General features: G+C 34.3%; 1 protein-coding gene across 2 annotated transcripts in view; it reads left to right on the top strand.

Annotated features, from left to right (window-relative positions):
• Positions 1-26176, top strand: part of rk (G-protein coupled receptor rickets) — a 579587-nt gene that overhangs the window by 183269 nt on the left and 370142 nt on the right. For both annotated transcript variants that reach the window (XM_069841552.1, XM_069841553.1), the window contains exon 2: positions 13005-13076. The gene's annotated coding sequence lies outside the window, so the exon portion shown is untranslated. The remainder of the gene's footprint in view (positions 1-13004; positions 13077-26176) is intronic.

Raw genomic sequence — 26176 nt, 5'->3', positions numbered from 1 at the left:
AGCGACAGTGTGTCATTTCCGACAGTGCTAATATTACCCTCGACAACTTGATAAACAAGTGCGCCATTTGCGACACACCTATAATTTATATTTATATTCCTCTTTCTGTGTTTTGTTACCAGTGCATTTGGCGTAAGATTCTACACTTGAGTTTAGTTCAGTCTTACAACGAGGACCAAGTGATTCGACTTCAAACCCGTATGTGTGCATCATTGGCTCTTAAAGCCTGAGGACGTTGAAAGTGGCTGGTTATATGTCATGGAAAATTCACCTGACGATCAGAAAGTAACAGAATTCAACGATTACTTTGTGAATCAGAGGCTTGAAAATGACAAAATCCCTAAAGTATGTGGAACTGTTACAAAAGAAGATACAGAACCAAGAATGCAATGGAAGGATGGAATCGCAAACTTTTGAAGAAAACCACATCCCAACTTGTTCGGTTTAATCAATGATCTGAGAAAAAGCTGAATACAACAATTTCTTATGTAACAGGCATGCCCTTAATATGAAGGAGAGAAAGAGAAAAAAATAAATGTATTAAAATTGACGAAGCTTTATGTACGATCTATAGAAAATATGATTCAGACAGACACAATCTCAGAGACTTCTTGAAAATAGTTGTTTATCTGCACAAACTGGAATCACGAAAACATTATTTTCTATATCATTTTACAATTTATGTAACTTTTTAAACCGCCTACTTCACCTACTTTAAAGAGAGTAACTAGTCCCAAGTCTAGAAAAATTATGAGGAAAAGTTGAAAGTTCTTAAGATTCTTTTACTGTCGCAAATGACACGGATAAAAATTGTGTAATTGGAAAAACCACCTGCAGTTACAAGAGACTGTCGGAAATGTCACACATATTGACCACTGTCGGCGGAGATGACTGTCCCAAATGACACGCTACGATGGCGGTACATCCACCTTAACTGATCCAAACAACAATTGATTTTTTTTTTTTGTTTGTCAAATATCTGAAATATAGAATTTCCTCTTTTGGTCTGTGAAAGAGTTTTCAAAATACCTCTATTGCTTTCCTAGTTATGGGAAAAAATATGCACCAGGTGAGCACTATACAGCACCGCCTATTGGTAAATTTATTGTTCGTTCTCCAAAACTTAAAAATTTCAAATCATTTTCCTCAAAAATAAGATAAAGATAATTGCATGACATTTTGCATTGTTATTGCATATGTCATGATCTGCAACGTGAAATAATATCTTTTTCGTAATGTTAATAGGAAAAAGTGGAAAAATATTTTAGAGAAATTATCAGGAAAAAAAAAAATAAAATTCGCTATTTACACTACAAATAATTCAATGATAGGCCTACTAATTCACGTTTTTCCCAGAATCTTCTGGAATTGGCCTGGAAAAAAGACATCTAAAATATAAATAATATATATTTTTTTAATTCTGGGAGCTAGGAGGGAAAGGATGATTGGTTGTGAAAAAATTGCCAAAATTTCGAAAATTTAAAATATTGCAAAATCTTCTTTTTTATCCAAGTAGTTGTTCCTGTAAATGAAACTGTGATTAGTAACTTCGTAAATTTTCAACATGATTCAGTAAGGGAGACTTGAGAAAATGAACAAATAAATTTACGTAGCTTTCATGTATTAAGCTAGATGATCCCTCTTGTGCCTAAGGAGCGCGAAGCTCAGGTTTTAAACAGTTAATTTCAATAAATATCGGCTATACAGAACTCGGGTAATACTTGGAAGTGAAACCAGAATGTAGGATACTCCCGGGTGCAATGACTTGAATTTGACTTAAATAAGTACCATACAAATTTAAACGTAGTCAGTGTGTTGTTAATTGCAGGGTTAAATGAAGTTTAATTAATATCTATAAGGGCTCAATTTATAATTTATACAGAGCGCTAATAAAAAACGCTGCCATATTTTCAGTGAATGTAGAGGGATCGTAGGCAACCAATTTGAGATACGGAACCCATGGTCTATGGATTTCCATGTTATGGTATAAAATCTCCCAAGGGTATCCACGTCACTTCTATCGTTTGAAATTATACAAACTTTAGATATCTGGCACTATTGTTAACAAATGTATTTAGATTACAACAGTAGCACAGTGGCGTGCAATCATGTGCAATGTGTGAAAATTATATGTGAAACCGTATCAAAATTCTGTGAAAACATATGAGAATACTGTGTGGAAGCATATGAAAATTCTACGTGGAAACGTATGGAAAATTCTATGTGGAAACTTATGAAAAATTCTATGTCGAGTCTTAGCAATGTTCTATGTGAATATATACTGAAATTTCATGTGACAAATTACGAAAATTTTATGTCAATATTTATCCAAATTTTATCTGGAAACATATCAAAATTCAATATGTAGACAAATCGAAATTCAATGTGAAGACGTATCTAAATTCATTATGAATTCAATGTGAATACGTATCGAAATTCAATGTGACGACGTATTTAAATTCAATGTGAAGACGTATCTAAATTCATTGTGAAGACGAATCGTAATTCAGTGTTAAGACGTACCGAAATTCTGTCGGAAAATGTATCGAAATTGTATGTGGAAAAGTATCGAAATTGTACTTGGAAACGTATCGAAATTGTACTTGGAAACGTATCGAAATTGTACTTGGAAACGTATCGAAATTGTACTTGGAAACGTATCGAAATTGTACTTGAAAACGTATCGAAGTTGTACGTGAAAACATATCGAAATTTTATGTGAAAACATATCGAAATTGTGTGTTAAAAGATATCGAAATAGTAAGTGAAAATGTATCAGAGTTGTATGTGAAAACGTGTCAAGAGAATATGATATAATATGAATATTTATTTTGTCATTTAGTCTAAAGGACTTATCAGTATTTTTAAAATCATCAATACAATTTATAAATATAAATATTCATTGAAGTTAAGGTTAAAATAATGCTAACGTAACAAATTAATCCTCATCTCAACTTCAATTTACGTCAATAATTAAAACAACTACTATGTTAAAATGGATTCAAATTATATAAAATATTACCTTCTAATAAAAATTGATTACTTCTATAATGTCTTATTAATGTATACATTTGGTCGTATATTTTTACCAATTGCTTGTTTGTGCCGTTGTTATTGATGTAATTATGTGTATTACAATGATAGAATCTTATGGTTCTTATTGATTCCAATATTAAACTTCATATTGAGCCGACGTCGAAATAATTTCAGATGGTTGACACGTAGAATGTAGGTGTGACTTTCAAAACATGAAGTTGAGTCGTTCATGACGCATTTCGTTCTGTAATATATGTGTAACGTAAGTAACATATGAAATATTGAAAAATATGGTAAATATTATTGAATAATTTGTTATGAGTACTCTCATTCAAATTACTGACGTTATGTGTGGAACTATGAGTTGCACAGACCTTATGTTTTCGGAGTTGAATTGTGGATCCAGGAATAAATTTAGAATAAAATACGTCTTTCTGTAATGAAATGTGTAGTAAATTACAAATGGGAATATTATTTAATAATCTATGACGGTTGATGCTAATGTACTTACGAAGTGCTGTGGATGACTTGGTGACGAAGTATCAAGACGACTGTTTCTGTGTGAGTGACCTGAGGTTATTTTCATCTGACTATATGTTGCGCGGAAAAATATTGCATGGTTTGTAACTCGAACTATTTCTTCAGAGGTTGTATAGGGGGTTTCAGAAATGGATAAAATTTTCGTTAAGGATGCAATTATCTTTTAAAAATAGTTTTGTGATATAATATTCTTCAGCTGAATTTATCAATCTACTATCTAATCCAAATGTCAAAATTTTGAATGTTTCGGAGAGATGACCTAATTCACGTCCTGTGTCTATCAAATGAGTAGCATTTGTAGATTATCTTCTATTGTGTTTAAAGTCCGCTAAATGTTCACTATATCTGATTTTAAAATTCCTTTTTGTTTTACCAATGTATTTTTGTTTACAGGTGTGACATTCTAAGCTGTAAATACCATTGTTATGTAATTTATTAGGTTTTTGAAGTCCATTATTTAAATTGTTATTGAGTTTGATATCGGGTTTATGTGCTATGGATATGTTTTATTTCTTAAAAAAAAATGGCTAATTTGTTCGATATATGAAGAGATCAGAACCATAGTGGGCCAAGCGCCATTTACTTAAACCGTAGAAAACAAGGATTAAAATGAAGTAATTACCATAATTCAATGGAAACATATAGCAAGTAATATAAAGTATACACATTCAAACTAAATGATGTTAATTTTCATTAAACTATAGTATTCACTTAACTTTAACCCTTGCTTTCTCCGTTTTTAATAAATGGCGCTTGGCCCACTGTAGCTCTGTACCGTTCATATATTTATTGTAGAATAATGCAAAATGTTTTCTTTTGGTTTTATTTTTCTGATACATTAGCATTATTTTAACCTTAATTTCAACGAATATTTATATTTATAAATTTTATTGATGTTTTTTTTTAAATACAGATAAGTAATTTAGACTGAATAACAAAATAAATATTCATATAATATCAGATTGTACATTGACTTGTCTGAGAATTATTACAATGCTTACTAAGGTGTCAAGAGAACCTTACATGTTAGGGATCCACAAAATTTTTCCCTTGTAAATGCTCTAGTAGCCCCAGTACATATTTGATCAGAATGATATTCCAAAACTCACTGTGAAGACGTATCGAAATTCAGTGTGAAGGCACATCGAAATTCAGTGTAAAGACATATCAAAATTCAATATGAAAACATATCAAAATTCATTGCAGAAATTTATCGAAATTCAAAATAAAACGTATCTAATTTCAATGTGAAGACTTGTGGAAACGTATCGAAATTGTACGTGAAAACATATTGAAATTCAATGTGAACTTATGGAGATTAAATATAAAAAACGGACCAAAATTCAGTATGAAAACATAGAAATTCAGTATGAGAACTTATCGAAATTGTATGTAGAGAGGTATCGAATTTGTGCGTGGAAACGTATCGAAAATTTTGTGTGTGTCAATTTATCGAAATTGTATGTGAAAATTTGGCCAAATCTTATTTTGAAACTCGTCAAAATTCTATGTGAAGGTACGATCGAATTATGTTATGCAAATCTACTGGTATGCCATATGAGATTCTACCGAAATTGTATGTGAAACCCTATCTAAATTGTATATGGAAATATGTCGCCATTCTATAAGTAATTCTACTGACGTAGTCACTTTGTCCATCAGGAATTCTTTTGTCATCAAATCGTGGATCATTAGCTATAGGTTACTGACTAATCGAAGGCTGCACCCAGTTCTTGCACAAGTCATTCGGTCGTCGACAAGTATGTAAAATTGAGGAAATCGAGGTTTTGATTTACGACAGTGTGAGGTTCGTCCCTGTAATTGGTTCGAGAGCAAGAGCAGTGTATCCATCAATGCGATCAGCAAGACTGGGTTGGGTGGGGACGAAGAGTTAGTTATGCTGATTAGAACTTGTGCGTGTGGCTCGCTGACCAGTCGGTAGCCAAAAGATTTCAATTAATGATCGCGGAACTGGGATTCATCAGACATGGGACGACCACCTAATGTTCTCTCATTCCCGTCTTTTTGCTCCCGCAGAACACTTTAACCAAAATGTGAACGGTTCAAGCAGTGGGCTGCCAACCCTAAACCGCAATGACATACAGTCACTGCAGTGAGGTTCGAGGCTTTATATTGATGGAGTTGTGGCTTCCTTCAGATATACCCAAACCTCTGCTTCATAAAGATAACTACTACTACTGCTACTACTATTACACTTGGTTCATGATTATCACCGTCACATTCAGGTAGAGTTAAGTAAACTGCTTTTGTACAGTTAAATTAAAACTTCTTGAGTAACACCTGGTAACTGGTCTCTCAGTGGGTAGTACCACGAAAATGCTTCTTTCACCGACTCATCTCTGCGGCAGATCCATTATCAGTAAACAAACACAAGACGCACCACGACATCGGATTCAAACAAAATTGTAGAAGTGCAAGCCTTATATTCATACTCCAGGAACCATTAGACTAGAATAAATTCTTGCAACTTGTTCAGACTGTAAATAACGACGTTTTAGACCTAGAATAATCCTCTTATCATCAGTAGGCCACATTTACAAAGTAATATTACAGTTCTGTTATACACTTCGTTACGCAGCCCTCTGATCATTTATACATGTTCAATTTGGGGGGTGCAGCGCCAAAGAAAATTAGAAGAATACAATATTTTCAACACAAATTACTCATGGTTTGTCCTAAATTCACAACTACGTAGAGAACTGAAATTATACATTACAGGGTGCAAGGGATATAAGTGCCACTATTTTAACTGATGATTATTCATGTCATAAGGAAAAAAAATGTCCTTACATTTTTTTCTAATTGAAATATTTAACTAATTATTAAAGTTTACAATATTAGACGTTTTGCAACGTTGCTGGATGGGGAGGAGTGGGTTTATAAGTACACAGTACAGCTCAAGCGGGTACAGACATACTGTTACAGATGCAGGAGCGGATCATGACAATACTGTTGTTTCCATAAAACGAGCAGCAAATACAAACTTTCAATCTCATTAATAGAACATTATGGTAAATTTACATTTTATGTAACAATATTGCTCCATTTTTATTCTATGTCTAAAAAATAAACAACAATAGTTTTCTGCAGAAAATCACACGAACTTATTTCTAATGCAAAATTTTATTCTCTCCCGCTTCCGTAAAGCAGTATCATTTCTAAACAAATTTCTGGTTGTGTGATTTTCGAACGGGGTAAGAGATTCATAGTTTCTAAAAATCATTGAAAAACTGCTGCAAAAGTTCGCCGATTAGGTAACCTTCTTTATGGAAAACGTTGACGATATAATTATTTTCTTGTCTCACTTGAATTATCACGACTTTCTCCATAAATTAATAACATATGATATCCCTAAACTGTAAATGACATTGTAAGTTGTTTTTTGAATACCCTGTACTGAACTGTAGTCCGCTCGACAGTAGACCTATGGACAGAGAGCTTGAATTCAGCTGACATATACAGTGAGTAACAAAAATATTCGGACATCCGTCAACTAACAATTCAATGACATGTATTTATATATGAATATATAAAAATAAGCTTTTCTCATTTTTTCCCTAAAAGTATCCCATTTCATATAAACATTTTCATCACAAGAATTCCAATTAACTTAATTTTCTTCTAATTGTTAAAACATAAAGGAAAACATTTGATTTCTAATATTAACAAAAATATTCGGACACTTTTTGAAAACAGCTCTTTATTATTAGTACCTTTTAGGACCACCCTTCTGTTTAATAATCTCTTTCAGACGGCGTGGCATGCTTTGTACTAATTTTTTTGTTATGTCTATAGGAATTTTCACCCATTCTTCTTGAAGTCTTGCTTTCAGCTCTTCTTTAGAAGAAATAGGCCTTGATCGAACCCTCCTGTCAAGTTCTTCTCATGAACGTTCAATAGGGTTCAAATCCGGCGATTGTGGAGGAAGATGAAACACTTTTGGGCATTTGTAGAGCAGATATTCTTGTATAATGTAGGAGTTATGCTTGGGATCGTTGTCCTGGTAAAACATAAACTCCTTTTCAATCCCAAGCTTTTCTGCACTTTTTACTAAATTGTGTTGCAGGAGGTGTAGATAGTCTTCTTTCTTCATGATATCCTCGATGAACACCAATTCACCGACCCCAGAAACTGACATGCACCCCCATATAATCACATTTCCTCCACCGTGTTTAACAGTAGGTCTGATATTCTTGGTTTTCATTTCATCGTTAGGCTTTCTCCAGACTATTTGTCTACCATCGCTGCCAAAAACATTGAATTTGCTCTTATCAGAAAAAAGAGCCTTTTCCCACCAATCTTCGCCTTTATTTTCACATTCCTTAGCAAACTGAAGTCGTTTACGTCTGTTCCTTTCACAAACATAAGACTTTTTTCGTGCTATTCTTTCGTTGTAGCCCAGTTTATGTACCGCCCTTCTAATTGTTTGGGCATGCACTTTTTTACCCGTAGCCGATTGAATTTCAGAAGCTAACTTCGGGGCACTTATACGAGGGTTCTTTTTAAACTGTGTGATAATAAGAGATTCGTCTCTGTGTGTGAGGACTTTTCGGCGACATATTTGCTTTCTCAGCTCTATTCTGTCCTCGTTGTTATATCTGAGAATTATGTTAGACACTGTACTTCTTTTCATCTGAAGTAAATCTGCAATGTTTCGAATAGTTTTCCCTTTTTCGTGATGGAATACCACTAACTGCCTCTGATTAAATGTTGTTTGCTTACCTTTACGCCCCATTTTGTGTTCCGTCTTGCTCAAACGACAGCACAAGTAAGACTAAGTAGGCTCGCATGTTATTGAAACTCAGTACCTCCACCTACTGTGTAATGTAAGTGATCAAAGGGGTGTACAGAATAGGACCAACAGGACTGTCTGAATATTTTTGTTACGCAGTAAATTGTATATTTGTTAATTTTTATATAAATATATTAACATACCATTTCATTAGCAAGCTCTCTTTATGCCCATGTTATGGAAATTGGTTTATTTGACATAACCGCAAGCGTAATTTCTGCGTTTTTGCAAAACATGTTTAGTAACATACACATAAACATTTGGAATATTAAGTGTCCGAATATTTCTGTTATTCACTGTACGTACGTCTGTGCAGAGTACTGCCTGCTGAACACGTTGTCACGTCTCTCACGCCAGAATATTAACAAAGTTAAGCATGCATTTTTATTTAATATCACGAAAACGTAATAGAACACACAAATATTTATTTAAACTAATATTAACTCTTTGCTAAATATGCCTACTGATGTAATTGTTTTCGTATTTTTACTAACGATACCTATAAGCAGTGTAACGCAAATAAAATAAAAGGAATATTTTTTCTGGGAAAAGTATGACGTTTTGACCCTATGTTGTATGGACATTTTTTGATTCTGTAGACCAGTGGTCGTCAGCACTCGCTGAAATGTGCAACGGGTACGCGGTGCCGTCCCATGTACACCGTCGTGCAGCAGGGAGAGATAGAGAGCATACCCGCTAGCAGCTACGCAGTGCACCCTAGTGCGCTGCGTTTTCAGCGGGTAAGAGATCCTAGCCCCAGCGTGCTCTGTGCTGACGACCCCTGCTGTAGACCGTCCCCAACGACTGTGAAAAGGACGGCACTTATACCCCTTACAACCTGCATACAAGAAATTATTCGAAGGCAGACAAAAACATTCTTGTCACAATTTAAAAGTGTCTTAGGAGCAACTTTCTTTTCTCTCGGAAAAAGATCCACTCAACCCACAAGAATCAAGAGCCGTCTTTCACAGAACATTCTACTAGATCCTTCAGATTCATTCACTTATCTGATGAACACTTAATTTTATAACTTTATCAAATAATTGTTTTCAAACATTATTTTTACTGTCACAGAGGGACCTATAAATGGCCTTACTTCCTTATTGTTATTTAGTTGTTGTTACGCTATTTCTTTTCTCATAGGTCTATATAGCGCTACAGAGCTGAATGACCGATAAAATCTAATAAAAAATACCTATAATTAATGATTTTAGTGACGAGGCGTGTTTCCACTTGTATGGACGAATGAGCAGTCAAAATAATCAATACTGTTCAGCAGAAAGTCGTGCCTCATGCAAGAAAATCTAATACATTATCCTCAAATCGATTTGTGGTGTCCGATAAGTGTGACACTAATGATCAGTTATATTTTCTCCATGCAATAATTATGCTGACAGGTACATAGCCTTAATTTTGTGTCAGTGTTTTCAATTAACTGAAGAAGGACGAATGTATGTTCTGTACCAGCAAGATTAAGCTAACTGTCATACAGCTACGACTTCACTGCGTGTGATTGCTCACGTATTTGATAAGATTGTAATAAGTGAATGGTTATAGACTGCTCGATCTTTAGGCCTAATGCTGTGCGAGTTTTGTTTATGGAGTAATTTAAAATGCAGAGTCTATGAAACAAATCTCCTAATACTGTAAGAACTACAAAACAAAACAGAACAGGAGAAGCAATGGCCAAAATTTCGGAAGCAGAATTGCAGTATATAGATCAGCTTTTGTTAAAATGCTACAATCCCTGTATCGCAGCAAACGATGAATATTTTCAGCACACTTTTTGAGACAGTAATCATTTTTAGACACGTTCACAATATTATTATAAATTGTTAATATATTCCATTAATTTAACCCTATTTTACCCGTTAATACTGCAAAATCTCCGTATAACTATTATCTTTACAACGATAAACCCCTCTATTGCGATTAAAATATAGCTCCCGGCATAAAATGTATTCCTACAATGTAAAAATTCTCCCGATATAACGATATCCTCTATTGCGATATATCTCTATTGAACGATACACTTTAATGATCCCCACTGTAGTATTTTCTCTCTCTACTACGATAAAATGAAATGTTTATCGCTAAGCAATACAGTAAGGTATTTGATCTTATTTGATGGGGAATCTCAGTTTAACTGACCACTGCGAAATTACTTTGGGCATCCTTTCTTCTCCTACCACCAACTCGACATTTTATTTTTCCCGGAGTCTACAGAGGAAGACATAATTGCTGAAATTAGAGGGAACCCTGATGACCGAGGAGAAGAAGAGGAGGAAGAAAATAATCTGGAACAACAAGTCACTTCAACTATAACTCCAGGAGAGGCAGTAACAGCTTGTGAATCACTTCAACAGTTCCTTTCTAGTGTTAGTGATGTTCCAGAAGAGTACAGTATTTTTAGTGTCTCTGGATTTAGGGGAGAGTCGGGTAGTATCGGACATCGGGTAATATCGGACAGTGAGTTTCTTTCATCTACCACACGATTATAGTACCTGATTGACGTGGTTACGTTTCTGTGATGTCGCATAGAGAAACGTAACCATGTTATTCAGGTACTACCATATGGTGGTAGATGAAAGAAACGCACTGTCCGATACTACCCGATGTCCAATACCACCCGACCCTCCCCTAATAATGTCTTCATGTGTGTCGATTTCCGTGAAGAGCTCTGAAACAAACTGACGTAAGTGATTTCTTTCAAAAAACGTAGGACAGTACAATGGGCAGCATATTAGAGAGGATTTCATTGATAATGTTAACATTTTGTACCATAATATACACACCGAGTAATCTGAACATAAAGCCTGTTACAAATTTAATTCTTATTTTTAAAACCCTCCTTATAACAATATATCTCTTTATAACAATATTTTTCTTTGCTCTTCTAAATATCGCTATAGAGAGATTTGTCTGTATACTATGATTTATCTTGCATGTTTTTGATTCATTAGAATGTTTGTGCAAATCTATTCTGTTTTATCGCTCATAGATGTAATGAAAATATGCAGGTCTATTTCTTGTTTTCCATAATGCATCATACGTTTCTGCATAAGAACAGATCTTTCACTGCAAACCCAGCATTCTCGAGTCTTCCCTCCTTTTCATCTTCCTCTTCGTCTCGCATACGATCTATCTTATGTTAATGTTGTCTGTCATCTGGTATCTTCTTCTGCCCGAACTTTTCTTCCGTTCATTTATTACATCCAACATTAATGGCGGTGTATTTATAAATGTAATATTGTGTGTGAATTTCTAAGTAGTGAAATAAAAATCCATTACTTAAGAGATACGCTCATGCATGTTGGAATTAAATATTCATTTGAGAGTTGCATTTAACCAAGAGTCTTATATGGTAAAAAAAAAAAGTTTATTTATCACTATTTCTGTGTTTTTCAAATGTGTCATGCGTGACGAAGCCTATTAGTTGTATGTGTAATGGCGTAATAAATTGAATTGAATTATTACATTAACCTTAATATACATTTTAAATGCCTTAATTATTTATGTTTATATTCATGTGCTACTTTGTTCATGTTTACTTTATTTCAGGGTTTCAACTCATACAGGTTATCTACAAAGGGAAGTGAATTTAATTCATATATTATTATTATTATTTATATTTCTATCTTTTTATTTTTTATTTTATTAAAATCACAAAATTAAGGTCAACTTTACAGCTATTTTTGAAACATTATTTAACACACAATAATCACAAAAGATGGGAGTTTTCTTATGCAATTTCCATATGTGCTTCATATATTGTTCGAAAATATCAATTTAATACTCTATTTCGGTCCATATGAACAGTAATGTCCTTTGTATTGTAGTTAGTGACGCAAGTCTTAGAACTCTTAAAGAATTTTTTATAATTCAAGTTTTGCGAACCCCAAAATCAAGAGGTCAAATCTGGTGACCTTGGTGGACAGCCGAATGGACCATTCCGATCTATCCATCGTTCAGGAAACTTTTATGAAGCAGTCCAATATGGAGGTGCTCCATCTTGATTGAAAGTTGGTTTAAGTAGCTGAAACTGAGATAAGACGAAGTGCATGATGTGTTTAATTTCTATAAACCACTCGACACGACGAACTCTTTCTTGCAAATTAGCCACTTTGTACATGTAAGCAATATCTCAGATGCAAAAATTATAGTTTTGGCAAACATAAACATTCCTAAATGTTATGAATATTATTTAGCATACCGAATAATATATACTGTATATTCATTGGTTGTAAATGTATTGCTATTTAATTTTCTGACGTTACTTTATAGTCGCATTGTACGTAAATGCCTTAACTTCCTGCAGGACTATGATTAATGTATATTAACTGCTTGAGGATTTCATATGAAAGGCAATTACTACGAATTTATTTGAAATACTTCAGAATTATACTTTTGAAGAACGTCACGTTTGTCCTCTACAAGTTCTTTCAGCGCTTCTATGTCTTTGAACCAGCGTCTCTGGTGATTTATAACCTTCAAGTAAAGAGCAGTTCTGTGCTGTTATGAAGGCCATGGACGTCTCTGCCAGCAATTTTGGTGTATGGTTTTACTCTTACCGCGCTTTCATAAAATTATCCTGACAGTGTCTGTTTTGTTGCAGGATTCTCTCCGACAACGTTCTGGAGCGGATCCACCCGGACGCCTTCTCCAACAACAAACATCTCAAGAGACTGTGAGTATTCAACCTTAACATGCGCTCTGCTGTTTAGTGACATGAAAATACTTGAAGGAGAGGGGTTCGAGCTCGGATATTCAAAATAATTAGTATATTCTCGTCGCTAAAGACTCTGAATTGAATTGAAAGAGGAGAAGTGAGAGGATAAATTTAAAAGGTACGCAAAACGCGTCCTCGCAAAGGGTTTGGGGCTGAAAGAAACTGAATGTGAGAGCTCCAAGCCTGTTGGCCACTTGTCTCACTCCTGGTTACGCTGCTCCACTGAAGGAGCTCTAGAAAATTTTGAAGAGAAAAATCCGAAAATAGACGTAATCTCTTAGGTACCACATACGCGAGGAAAGGAAAATGTGATCAAAGTGATCACAGGACAGGACGAGGAAGAAATGGCGGTAGGTGTAAGTCTGCACATTGAAAGAAACTTCGTAATTTCTGGGATTCATATACCTTCTTATCATACGTTTGCCCTGTAGTAGAAAATTTTTCATAGGATTAAGACGATCACAGCATGATTCTGCTCAGCCACTTTTTTCTACTGACAAAAGTATGAAAACATAAGAGCTCTAGCCCCTTGCTGTCTATGGCTTGTACAGTACATGGAAAACATGTACAGTGGTGGGCAATAAAATACCTCACGTTGATATTATGAAGTGCTAAGGAGCAATTCACATGAGCTATGGAAAATTACACATCAGATGAAGATATACTTATACATGTAACTATTAGCCCTGATCACATATACCAGATTGCCCATTCCCGTGTTACGAAATGACAACATATAAAAGAGAACAACCACCAGAGCTGACATAAAACTGACAAGTCCTACAATCATGACAATTCTACAAATATATCAGAATATTATGGCAGCTGTTTTCTGACAATTCCTACCAGCTTTGACAGATACAATTTGTGAATTGTCAGCAGCATTTCATAAACATGACAATGACGGATGTGTAAATATGTAAGATCGATAGCATATTATTTCGTCTTAATCATTTTATACTTGTATAAAAGTAATCTATATGAGACGAGCTGATCGGAGAATATAATACGCCATTATTGAATTTATTAAAATTAGTAACCACTGTTAGAAATTCAATTATGAACAGCGAGAAAATTGCAGTTAATTCTAAATTTGACTAAGAAAGCTACAAATTAAATTTAGCCTCATGTTCAAAGTAAGCGTTAATTTTTTTTTATCAAGGACCCATCGATAATCCTATCAACTCTTGGTAAATTGGCTGCTCTCATGAAGTGGTGTGGAATGATTTCGATAAACCATAGGCCTATGCGTCAGCAGTTAAGTGTTACTGAGCTCCATTTCCCACCTAGTGTAAGAACACGTATTTTGGATCAAATGCTTTATTTCTTTTTGTTTTGTGCAGCAGGTATCCTATTTTTCTTATATTTTCAGTTGATGTTTTGCTAATACGACATTTTTCTATGAATGCAAACTCACTGAAAATGTAATTTAGGTTTATACTTTCTTTAAAAACGTTTTTCCTGACTATAATAATGACTTTCTCTACTGCTGCTGCTACTGCTGCTAATATTGAGCATGCTACTTAAAATAAAGTATTTTCTCTAAAATCCACACGACTATTCAATAGCCTAAATTACAACATAGCCCAATTAGTACAACAATAAATTGTCAAATTCCTATAACATACGAAGCTTGAGGTGTCAGAATTTCATGACAGTTCTATAAATATGTAGAATTGTCAATAAATTAATTTTTAACGTTTCCGTTTCATAAAATGAAATATGTCAGAAAAGTCTTGATAAATTGTAAAACTTTGCCTGTCATGGTAAAACTTTTATGAAACAGGATTGTGGCAAATTGTGATGACAATTCTAAAAATTATCACCACTTTTCCTGACAGGCGGAATGTTTTATGAAATAGAAATTTGACAATTTGTAGAGTCGTCATTTGTTATTTGTCAGAATGACATATTTATAATTGCCAAGTTTTATGAAATAGGCCCCAGGATCTCCACTGTAGAAAATGAATTGTTTGGTAACAACCGCTAGATGGAAGTACTGCTGCAAACTATTACTCCATGTAATTCCACACGGATTATAACGTGACTTGCCACCGGCGTAGCTCTATCGGTTAAGTCGCTTGCCTACAGATATGGAGTTGCGCTCAGGTGTGGGTTCGATTCCCGCTTGGGCTGAAGCTAGTAGAACAGAGAAAAACAATAAACCCAGTTCAAAAGAAATAAAACCAGTAAAATAAGGAATTACAAATCAAACCAACAAAGACAAAAATAATCTAACAATAGGAGCAAAATAATAACACAAATAATTAAATAAAAAAGGAAATGTCTGCTCCTTATCTGGTTGGGTTTTTTCCGACGATTTTCCCAACCATAAGACAAATGTCTGGTAATACCTAGGCCTATATGGCGAATCCTCGGCCTCATCTCGCCAAATATCATCTCACTATCACCAACCTCGTCGACGCTAAACAACCTCGTAGTTGGTACAGCGTCGTTAAATAACCAAGTAAAAAATATAAAAAAACAACGTGACTTGTTATTCAGTCACTAGATCACAGCATAGTGAAGTTGATAAAAATTGTTTACCTGAAAGTGCATTGCGCTGAGCAATCTGTTATATGTGATCAGGGCTATTAGATAGGATTAAATCGATTCATTATTGAATAAGAAACTATTATATGTGAGCTTTAAATCACATGGTTCCTTGAGTATTATCGTAATTTGGAGATATTAAGAAAAAATTGTTCTACGTATGCTGTAAGTCGCGTGATTTCTTGTGTAATATTGTAATATTGGAAATATTGAGTACGGTAAGACATTTGTAGAACACCGAAAAAATCGTATTGAATTCGGTTAAAGAACACATTAAACAATGAAAAGAAAAATATGTCACTAGGACTCGAACCCGAGTATTGACATGGAAACGGACATGTTATATTGTCGAAAGAGTTGCAAACAGGAGCTTTCGACGCTGTTCAGGCTTGTTACTGAACTCTTCGACTTTTCTAGCCGGGCAATTTTTTTGTCTACCATCGTACATGAGAAGCCTGTACCTTAATATTAAAGCATTGATAAAAGCAGTTCAATTTTAGCTAGATATTTCGCAGACTCGGCTCGATTTCCGATTGAAAATGGGGACTTATCTGTCTATAGACTGAGTGTTTGCTTTTTGTCAGGCATTTGCCGTATGCTGTCCCAATATCCCAACAAAGAAACCCTCCACAACATTCCACCCAACCCATTTAAGGAGTTAGGTACAGCTTTCAGTAGTAAAGTTTCGGAAATATTCAATATCTCTTTCCTCCATTACTGTAACTTGCACAAAAATGAAAATTAGTATGTGTAAAACACTGTCCTTCTGCTATATGAAAAAAATATTTTTACGATTTAAAAAAATTATATACATTTTTTTCGAAATTCAATTCACTGTGCAGTGATGAAGCGTTCCGCACATAACTCAAAAACTATCCAACATTCTGTGGTGAAATTTTTTGTGTGGTATTTATGCATGTTATATCTACAATATGACGCAAGATTACTTCTCTACCTATGGCAGATTGTCTGATAAAAAATAAATTAATTTAGCAAAATGGTCAAATGTCAGTATTTTTTTTCTAGAACAAAATAAACATATATTATTTATTAAGGAATGTAGTTGAAAGAGCATGATATTGTAAACATGAGCTTCAGCAATAAAATAAAAGGGAGAGTGCATGGAAAATTTAACAAGTTTATGAGTTATGAGGGAAATGCTTCATCACTGCACAGTAATCTGCCACAATTTTAAATTTTGAAAAAAAAAAAAAAAAAAAAAAAAAAATACATATATAAATAAATTTTTTAATTCGCAAAAATATTTTTCTCATATGTATAGCAAAAATATTTTTCTCATATGTATATATAGTGTTTTACACACACCCATTTTCATTGTTGAACAGGATACAGTAATGGAAGAAAAAAATGTTGAATATTTCCAAAAAAATTACTCCTGTAAGCTGTAGCTAACCCCTTAAAGTTGGTCACGAGTGAATACTGAAAATAAAAAATGTCCTACATAACTATAGGTTCCAATATAATCAAATATAGTCTACAGTATATACCTTTTCTACTGGTCGTTATTTTTCCTGAGAACGACAATTTTGGAGACATACATTTGGTAAGAGTACGTTACGGTATATAGTAGGCCCATGAACTTAATAAAGAGTGACTAACATGCCCCTTGTTATTAAGTTTTGTACAACCCTGAATTTTATGGCATCCCCGCAAAATGTTCCTAGGAGATTTGAACCCATTGTTAGGTAGCCTACGAAATTTCTGTACCTCCAGAGTGAAAAATTACTTCATCGAAAATAGGCAACACTGCGTTTTTTTCTGTTATCAAATAAAGTTAGCACCAGTTGATATTAGACACTTTATTCTTTGTGTTAAAATGTTAATGAAGTAAGCACTTATGATGTATTAGACTACAATACTGATAATCCCACGCGAACCTTTCTCAGTCGAAAAACGACCTCACTGACGCTAAATTGCAAAGGACAATCGAATTACACTGATAGTTAAAAGCATGCTGCTCGAAATTAATATGTGATAGGATTTTTCTTCTACATCCTTTTATTTATTTTTATCGTCTCTGCTTTGACGTATCAGCAATAAAATGATAGCGTCATACCCGCAGTCTCAACATAAAACAAAAATTAATTACAATAATTGCTCAATTTAATTATTATAAGTAAAAACGTTTCACAACAAATTAAACATGTTGAAAATTAAAATAAGCAATGATAAAAGAGATCGAAATAAAGTGTTATTATAACCTAAAATGTTCAGTTGTTTTTATTAGAAGGAGCTTTTTATTTTTATCATGTCTATTTTGATTCGGCTGTTTTTCTGGATATTATTATAATCTCTAATGTTGAGTGTAGTTCAGAATTACAGTTGTTCGCATTGGGGTTATCTTTCCGAATACAATTCGTGATAAAAGTTATTCTCAGGTAATTAAATTTTGTTTTTAAATTCACCTTTTTTTGTCATTACTTGTTTCCCCCTCAGGTCTCGAAATAATTATAATGATAACAAACATTCGTTCAGCTCAATTAAATTACTGGGGAATTATCAACACTCGTATTATGGAAGATAAATTTTAATAACGTAGACCTATTATGTCTATTTATTTATAAGTACTTAAGGTGTTAATGTTGAAAGCACAACCATTTTATAATAGACTACATGCCCTAACTGCTGGTGTCGTTTTGCAGTACATTTACGACACCGCTGGCGTAGAATCGATGAGGAGGAAGTATGTGGAATATTCCGGGGTTCTCACATTAAAACAAGAGCATTAACATACGAGTATATACGTAGTGTAAGACCCGATCTCGCGAACCATTATTAGCTACTCTTAATCACCGATCTACTACGACAGGAACACTGCTTTACAGTTTGTATTGAAGGAAAAGCTATTTACTAAGAGAAATTATACAATTATTTGTATTCTTCATTGTAGTTTTAATATGTTTCATTTACTTTCCTTGCAGATAACTACATAAAGTTTTTTATTCATAAGTGATGAAATATTATTACGAAGTTGAAAGTCCCCCCCTTAGTACAGGTATGCGGCAGGAGAAATTCGAAAGAAAAAATTAGCGTTCACAAAAGACACTTGATCTAACGGGTGTCCAAAAATAGGTTGATGCGGAAGTGTTTTGCCGTCAGCAAAGCGCTGCGCCGTTCGGATATTAGTTATGGCTTTAATAAATTATCTTACTGACGTACTTATTTTAATTACTTATTATGATCAGAAAACACTCACTATTATATCAAACGATTGAAGTGTTCACTTTTTGTTCGTAAACATGCATTAATCCTGTTCAAAAATTGTGGAAAACTGCGTGAATTTCATTTTGCTGTATTGTAAGAACCGTTTGACGAATACTTTCCTTTAAATTCTCTAAATAACGTGGATTATTTGCGCGGACTTTTTGGTTAAAGGTAACCCACAAATTAAAATATAGCAGAGATTAAGGTTCGGGGACTAAGGAGGTCTTAAACGTTTGTCCGCGTAATGCATTATTTTCTGCCTTCCTTTTAGTCTCCGCATATGATCCACATATCTTAATGTCTTCTATTATCTGATATCTTCTTCTGCCCCGAACTCTTCTCCCGTTCATCATTCCCTCTAGGCCAACCTTCAGTAGTCAGTTTCTTCTCAGACAGTGACCCAACCAATTCCATTCCTTCTTACTGATCAGTTTCAGCATCATTCATTCTTCACCCACTCTTTCCAACATAACTTCATTTCTTATTCTGTCTGTCCACTTCACACGCTCCATTCTTCTCCATGTCCACATTTCAAATCCGTTTCTCTTCATTTCATCGTAATGCCCATGTTTCTGCCCCAAACAATGCCGCACGCTATCTACATAAAGCTCTTCACTAGTATCTCCCTTAGTTCTTTTTCCAAAGGTCCGCAGAAGATGCTCCTTTTTCTATTAAAAGCTTCCTTTCACATTGCTATCCTCCTTTTGACTTCTTGGCTGCAGCTCATGTTACTGCTTATAGTATATCCCAAGTATTTGAAGCTGTCCACTTGCTCTACTGCCTCATTTAGAATTCTCAAGTTTACCTTCTTTATTATTCTTGCGACAATATATAGGTCTAATGAAGTGAAATTTCCTACATGTTGGGATGACAGACACACCTTTTGAGTGTAATCCAACGAAAGCGTATTTTTTTATTTGGATGCATAGTGAATTATTTTATTCCTATATACGATTTTAATGTTACTCAAAAAATAAACTATAAAGTTATATTCGCAATGATAATAGTAATATGCGTTACAAGAGCGGTATGTTGGAGTTTTCATGTTCGAGGAAAAGTTTGAAAAAGCGAAACGTAGTTGAGCTTTTTTAATTTCCGTGTGTCTTACATTAATTTGTGCGAAGATCGTTTATTACATACCTGAAAGAGGAATTTCTAATTGGTTACAATGAAATCTCCATCTCGGTTTCTGTTCAATGACGGCAAATTTGCAAAACAAAAATATCTATCTTCAACATTGTTGCGTTAAAATGTTTTCTGTGTTTACTATACTCCAGCAGGCCATGATATACGTCTGTCTTTTTTTTCCCCCAGTCTATGATGAGTCTGGAATCTTGTTGATTTTTTCAAAGCTTCCTTAATGTTACTTTGCATCACGAATGCAGTAACTTTAGTGGAGTTGTAGAGTTTACTTAATTTTTGAAAATATTTAAAAACAATAATTAACGGTGCAATTTAGGTGAAATTGCATTGGTAAGTTTCCAAATTATAATTATTACTATATTGAACGTCTCTAAAAATAATAGGCTATGTTAAAAGCCTAAAGCAGTAAAATCAATATGTGACTTAAGCGGTAAGAAGAGGGAAATTGTTATATATATGTTAGGTTGGGAATACTGAATGTGGAATTTTAGACTTTCCGCGGATTGGTTTTGTGCGGAAACAAAGCAAATACGCACGATCTCGCACAAACGAATTAAATTGCTTTCAAAGATATGAACAATTGGCAGAATATGCGTCGTCCTGATGACACGGACAGTGAAAGCGTTAGGCCTAAATTGTGAAAAATCTCTAAATACATTCCTTTTGTAGATTCACGTTATTTTATCTTTTACATTTTGTATAATCAGAAAAGAAGAACGGATGATTGTACTCCTGTAACTGAAGGTTTTAAAATGATGGTAATTCGAACAAACTCTCCTGTAGCGAGATTATACATTGTCCTTTATTGTAAATAGCTTGTCTCTGTTTTTGACAGTTGACATCTTACGTCATAATATTTTTAATTCCTACCAAGTGAGTGAAATTCGGATACTTCTGGACAATGACAAAATAAAGCATGAACAAAGACCAGTTACGGCAGAAATAAGATTATTGAAACTAGAAGTTGAGTACACATAAAAATTCAAATGCCATATTGGCCTATTAGCAGAATTACAGATATTTTAACTAAATAATAATAATAATAATAATAATAATAATAATAATAATAATAATAGTGACAGCAATACCAATAACAAATAATATTCTTTTAATTTTTCTGAAGTTCAAAGTATGTCATATTAGTGTTTAATCAGCATAAATGTTGTTTGTATAAGTTAATATAACTATTTTTATTAAAATTCAAAACTCAAGATTAACTCGAAAACTTTAAGCAACGGAAACATTTCGAAAACAAATTTTAAATCACCGCGATGCTTTCTATGAGAATCTGCAGTTCCAACAGATAACAGTTTAGTCACTCTGCATACGGAAATTCGCCAGACGAAACTACTCCTTTGTTTAATTTACCGTAACACGAAAACCAGTCAAGATTTTGAATTCCAACCACTTTTAAAACTAATTTTCATTCATTCTAAACATTTCTCTCTCTTTGGTCCTCACATCTATTTGTATACCGGTATGTAATTTTTTGTATGTGATTTGATTCTGGTTGATTGGAAGAGAAGGCCTGATGGCCTTAACTCTGCCAGGGAAAATAAAACTATTATTATCTAAAGTGAAAAATAAGAAAGTTTGCTGCTTACCAATTTTTGAGGGTGTCAATATGTATCCTGAACAGGTGACTTCGAAGTTAGTATTTTTTTCTCACTTTCCAAAAAAGATTTTGATTTGGAATTTTTTTCTTTGCTTTCCTTATATAATTATCTATGAACCCTAAAAATTATAGTGCGATTGATTCACTATCATAGGAGGTACGACATCATAATGTTTAACGGTGCGGCAAATAGCGTCCTCGTCTACAACTACTGATCGCCCGCATCAGCTCCCTCCCTTCTGCACCACGGAGCATATTCCGATACACTCCTTACCCGATATCCATTTCAGCTTGTGCGGACGATTACTGCTTTATGTGATCAAAAGTATCCGATCACCCACCTGAAAATGAAGAACAAGTTTGGGCAGCCCTCCACTGGCAGTCAATAAGGCATTAGCCCACATTAGCCTTCACTCTCGCAGGCACACTTTCAATCAGATGTCGAAGTGTTTCCTGAGGAATAGCAGTCCATTCCTCCCTGAGCGCCGAAATGAGAAGAGGTATCAATGTGTGTCGGTGTGATCTAGCACGTAGTCGGGTTTCCAAAACATCCCGGAAATTTTCTATCGGAGAGTGAAGGCTGTTATCAAGGCTAAGGGTGGACCAGCACCATATTGACTGCCAATGTTCCCGATGGAGGACTGCAGAAACTTGGACTTCATTTTCAGGTGGGTGTCCTGTTACTTTTGATCACACAGTGTAGCTTGGAAAGGTAGTAATATTTAACTAAATAATATAATGAAACTTCCGACACATTTGGCTGCGGACCGTAAGTAATAATGGAGATCATCTCATACCAGAACTAGTCTTAGTAGTCAATGAAGAGACTTCATTTGAAAAACGAACAAATTTCATGTAGAACGTTTCTCTTTAAGGAATTAAATGAAGTAGCTTGTAAAATATAAATTATATATCAGTTACTGAAAATTCCCAGAATCTTCTGCGTTTTTCATGAATAGCATTTCCACAGATAGCAGAAAAATAAGTGTCAAGTAGTCCTAGTTCGCTTGCTTGTAGTATGGTTGCTCGGAGGGGACCAGGTTGAAGCGTGATTACTCGCTCTGCAAAGCCGTCATTGAAGTGAGAAAGCGCTATGCACCCAGACAAAACCCGCATCACTGCAATACAATGAAACCAATTTACCGGGAGAGTGTGTGATTACTTCGCCACATGAACCGTCAATCACAAATTTTGCTCTTTGTTGAAGGGAATGAGAACAATGCCACAAAGGTACCTCCATCCACTTACAAAAGATGTAGAGTGTTATTACTTTATGCGAATTAGAAATTCAGTACAGTCTGTTCGTTGTTGTAGTACGTATGCAACCTTGAAATATATATAACAAAATAACTGAATTCTGTTAACTCTATTAAGAAATTTTATCATAACTCAACGTCAACTCCATTTTGAACAGAATTAAAAATCATCGTTGTCATTAGACTCAACATATTCATAAAATGGGCAGAAACAGATTGTCAGATTTAATCTCGAAATACCACACTGTGGAGGAAGAATTCAAGGTCGATCTGTCAAGATTCTTCTGTGATACATTACATGATCGGAACAGGCCCTGGGGCTTATAATCCTGATTACTTGATGATGATGACGATTCATCCATTCATTCAGTGTTCAGGTATTTCTCCAGTCTTTCATATTTTACGCTTTCCTCCTTGTCTCCTCATATGATCCATATGTCTTAATGTCGTCCATCATCTGATATCTTCTCCTGGCCCGAACTCTTCTCCCGTTCACCATTCCTTCCAGTGCGTCCTTCAGTAGGCAGTTTCTTCTCAGCCAGTGGCCCAACCAATTCCTTTTCCTGTTTCTGATCAGTTTTAACATCATTCTTTCTTAACCATCTCTTTCCAACACAGCTTCATTTCTTATTCTGTCTGTCCACTTCACATGTTCCATTCTTCTCCAAATTCACATTTCAAATGCTTCTATTCGCACTCTTCACGTCGTCGTAATGTCTATGCTTTTGCTTCCATACAATGTTACTCTTCACACAAAAACACTTCACTGGTCTCTTCCTTAGTTATTTTTCCAGAGGTCCGCAGGAGATTCTCCTTTTTCTATTAAAAGCTTCCTTTACTATTGCTACCCTCCTGGCAGCAGCTCATGTTACTGCTGATCGTACACCCCAAGTATTTGAAGCTGTTGACGTGCTCTACTGTCTCAATTTAGAATTCGTCTTGTTTGCATTTACCTTCATCCCATACTGCTCACTGCTGTCATTTAGCTCCAGTAGCATATGCCTTAGTAATATCTCTTATTATTATTATTATTATTATTATTATTATTATTATTATTTTATAGGAATCTTTGTTCTAACCGGTTATTGGCTACTCGCTGTTACTAAACACATTAATGTAAATACAAATAATAAATAAATAAATTAATTAATTAATTAAATGAGCGAGAAAACGATCAAACGAATTCGTTTAAGTAAAAAATCTCAGTGAGATTCGGTGAGAAGGAAATATTGTGGCACACAAAATCATGGCAGAATGACAGTGATTGGAGAGACGGAAAATTTTGCAAACAGTGCTCAGCATCACGGACAATTTCACTGTCAAACGTTTAAAGATTTTCTGGAAATAGAAAGAATGGTAGTCTGTTGGGAAAGAGTTGCACTGTTTACTTAAAAGCAACCAGTTCTACTGTTTATTGCCATAATATTGTACCTCACGACCGCTTACTAAGAACTTCATTTAATCACGGACATCAGTTTGAACTATTTTGAAGTAAATAATTTATTATTAGAATATAAAAAAATTAAGATATTTTAGGAAAAATTATCAAATTCAACTATTTGTGTAGTACAATTAACATTCTTACAAATACAAAAAAGGCACTAAACTAGCGTTGTATAAAATAATCGCGGTGCCCTTGGTACTCTATGCTTCCGAGTTTTGGGCTCTAAGCAGAAAGCATAAAACAGAAGCAATAGGAATGAAAAACCGGTACCTGAGAATTGTAGCAAGTTATACTGTAGCCTACATTATAAGACAAAAAGGCAAATTGTGTTATAAGACAAGGACTCAAGATATTGAAGTTAACCGATAAAATTACTCAATATAGGAATTACAGTTACTCCGCATTCAGGTACTCTTACTTTTGAGTTATGTAAGTGGTCATTTCTCAACATTTTTGCGTGGTTGTATTTCCACAAATTTCTTAAGATATTATTTGATACAGTATTGAAAATGGCTGTGAGGCAGTATTTTGTCTTGTTTTTTTTTTTTCTTTTTAGAAATAAAATTACTGTCTGACCCACTACTTTTGTTTTTCTATGGCATCATTGTCACCATCTTGTCCCCTCAATCATTCTTAATGGAATGTTTGACTTAAAGTTATTTACTTATTTATTATTTCTTTCTTCTTCTTCTTCTTCTTCTTCTTCTTTTTCTTCTTCTTCTTCGTCTTCTGCCTCCTCAAGGAGTGGGTTTTTTTTTCTCGGTGCCTAAACAAAAGTCATTAGAATTGTTGTGTCCATTATTTTCACTTATTTATTTGTTTATTTATTTATTTTTATTTACTATTTTGTTTACTTACTTAATTATTTATTTATTCATTAATTCATTCGTTCGTTTGTTTCTTTATTTATTTTTTATTATTTTTTAAATGTTTTATTGTTTATTTGTCTGCCCGTCCGTCCGTCCATCCGTCCATCCATCCATCCATCCATCCAGTCATCCATCCAGTCATCCATCTATCCACCCATCCATCCATAGACGCGTCATGGTTGAATTTCTATCAGTCGAAATTTACAGTTTGATAATCTACTCTTTGCTGATTTAACCCTAGTTGCATACAATGAAGATGAGCTTCGGTATTCAGTGCATAATCTAAATAAGATCAGTGCAAAATATGACATGAAAATCAATACTGATAAAACAAAAGTCTTGGTATTTCGTGGTAAATATCCGGTCGCAAGCAAAATTTGCTTAAACAACAAATTAGTAGACAGCGTCAGTGAGTTTAAGCATCTTGAATATAATATAATATTTGCAACTGCATTAAAACAATGAAAATAATCAAGAAAATTATGAAGCCTTCCCTAGTACAGCGACATACAAGAATACGTTTGTATAAAACCTTAGCTAGACTTGTATTAGGTTACGGATGTGAAGCATGGACAATGAGAATTAAGGATATCAGCAGAATAACGCCATGGGAAATGAAATTTATAGTCGCTTGGACCGCAAAAGAAATGATATCATACAAGAACTTCACAGTTTATAAACAAGTACCAGCTGCATTGGAAAAACCATGTCGAACGAATGAATCGTAATAATCTTCCAAAAGCCATGCTTCATTACCGTCCCAAGGGGAAGAGATTTTTGGGCCGTCCAAAAAAAAAAAAAAAAAAAAAAAAAAAAAAAAAAAAAAGTGGACCAAGAATGATTCACTGAGACCGTAACAGGCCTTGGGCTATATACTTGTATGGTTGAAGATGATATTTTCTTTTGTATTAGTTTATTTATTTATTTATTTATTCTTTTATTTATTTATTTAT

This window comes from Periplaneta americana, chromosome 12, assembly GCF_040183065.1.
Source record: "Periplaneta americana isolate PAMFEO1 chromosome 12, P.americana_PAMFEO1_priV1, whole genome shotgun sequence".
In the NCBI taxonomy this organism is placed as follows: domain Eukaryota; kingdom Metazoa; phylum Arthropoda; class Insecta; order Blattodea; family Blattidae; genus Periplaneta; species Periplaneta americana.
The sequence above is the reverse complement of the archived record's forward strand: the minus strand, read 5'-3'. Positions and strand labels throughout refer to the sequence as shown.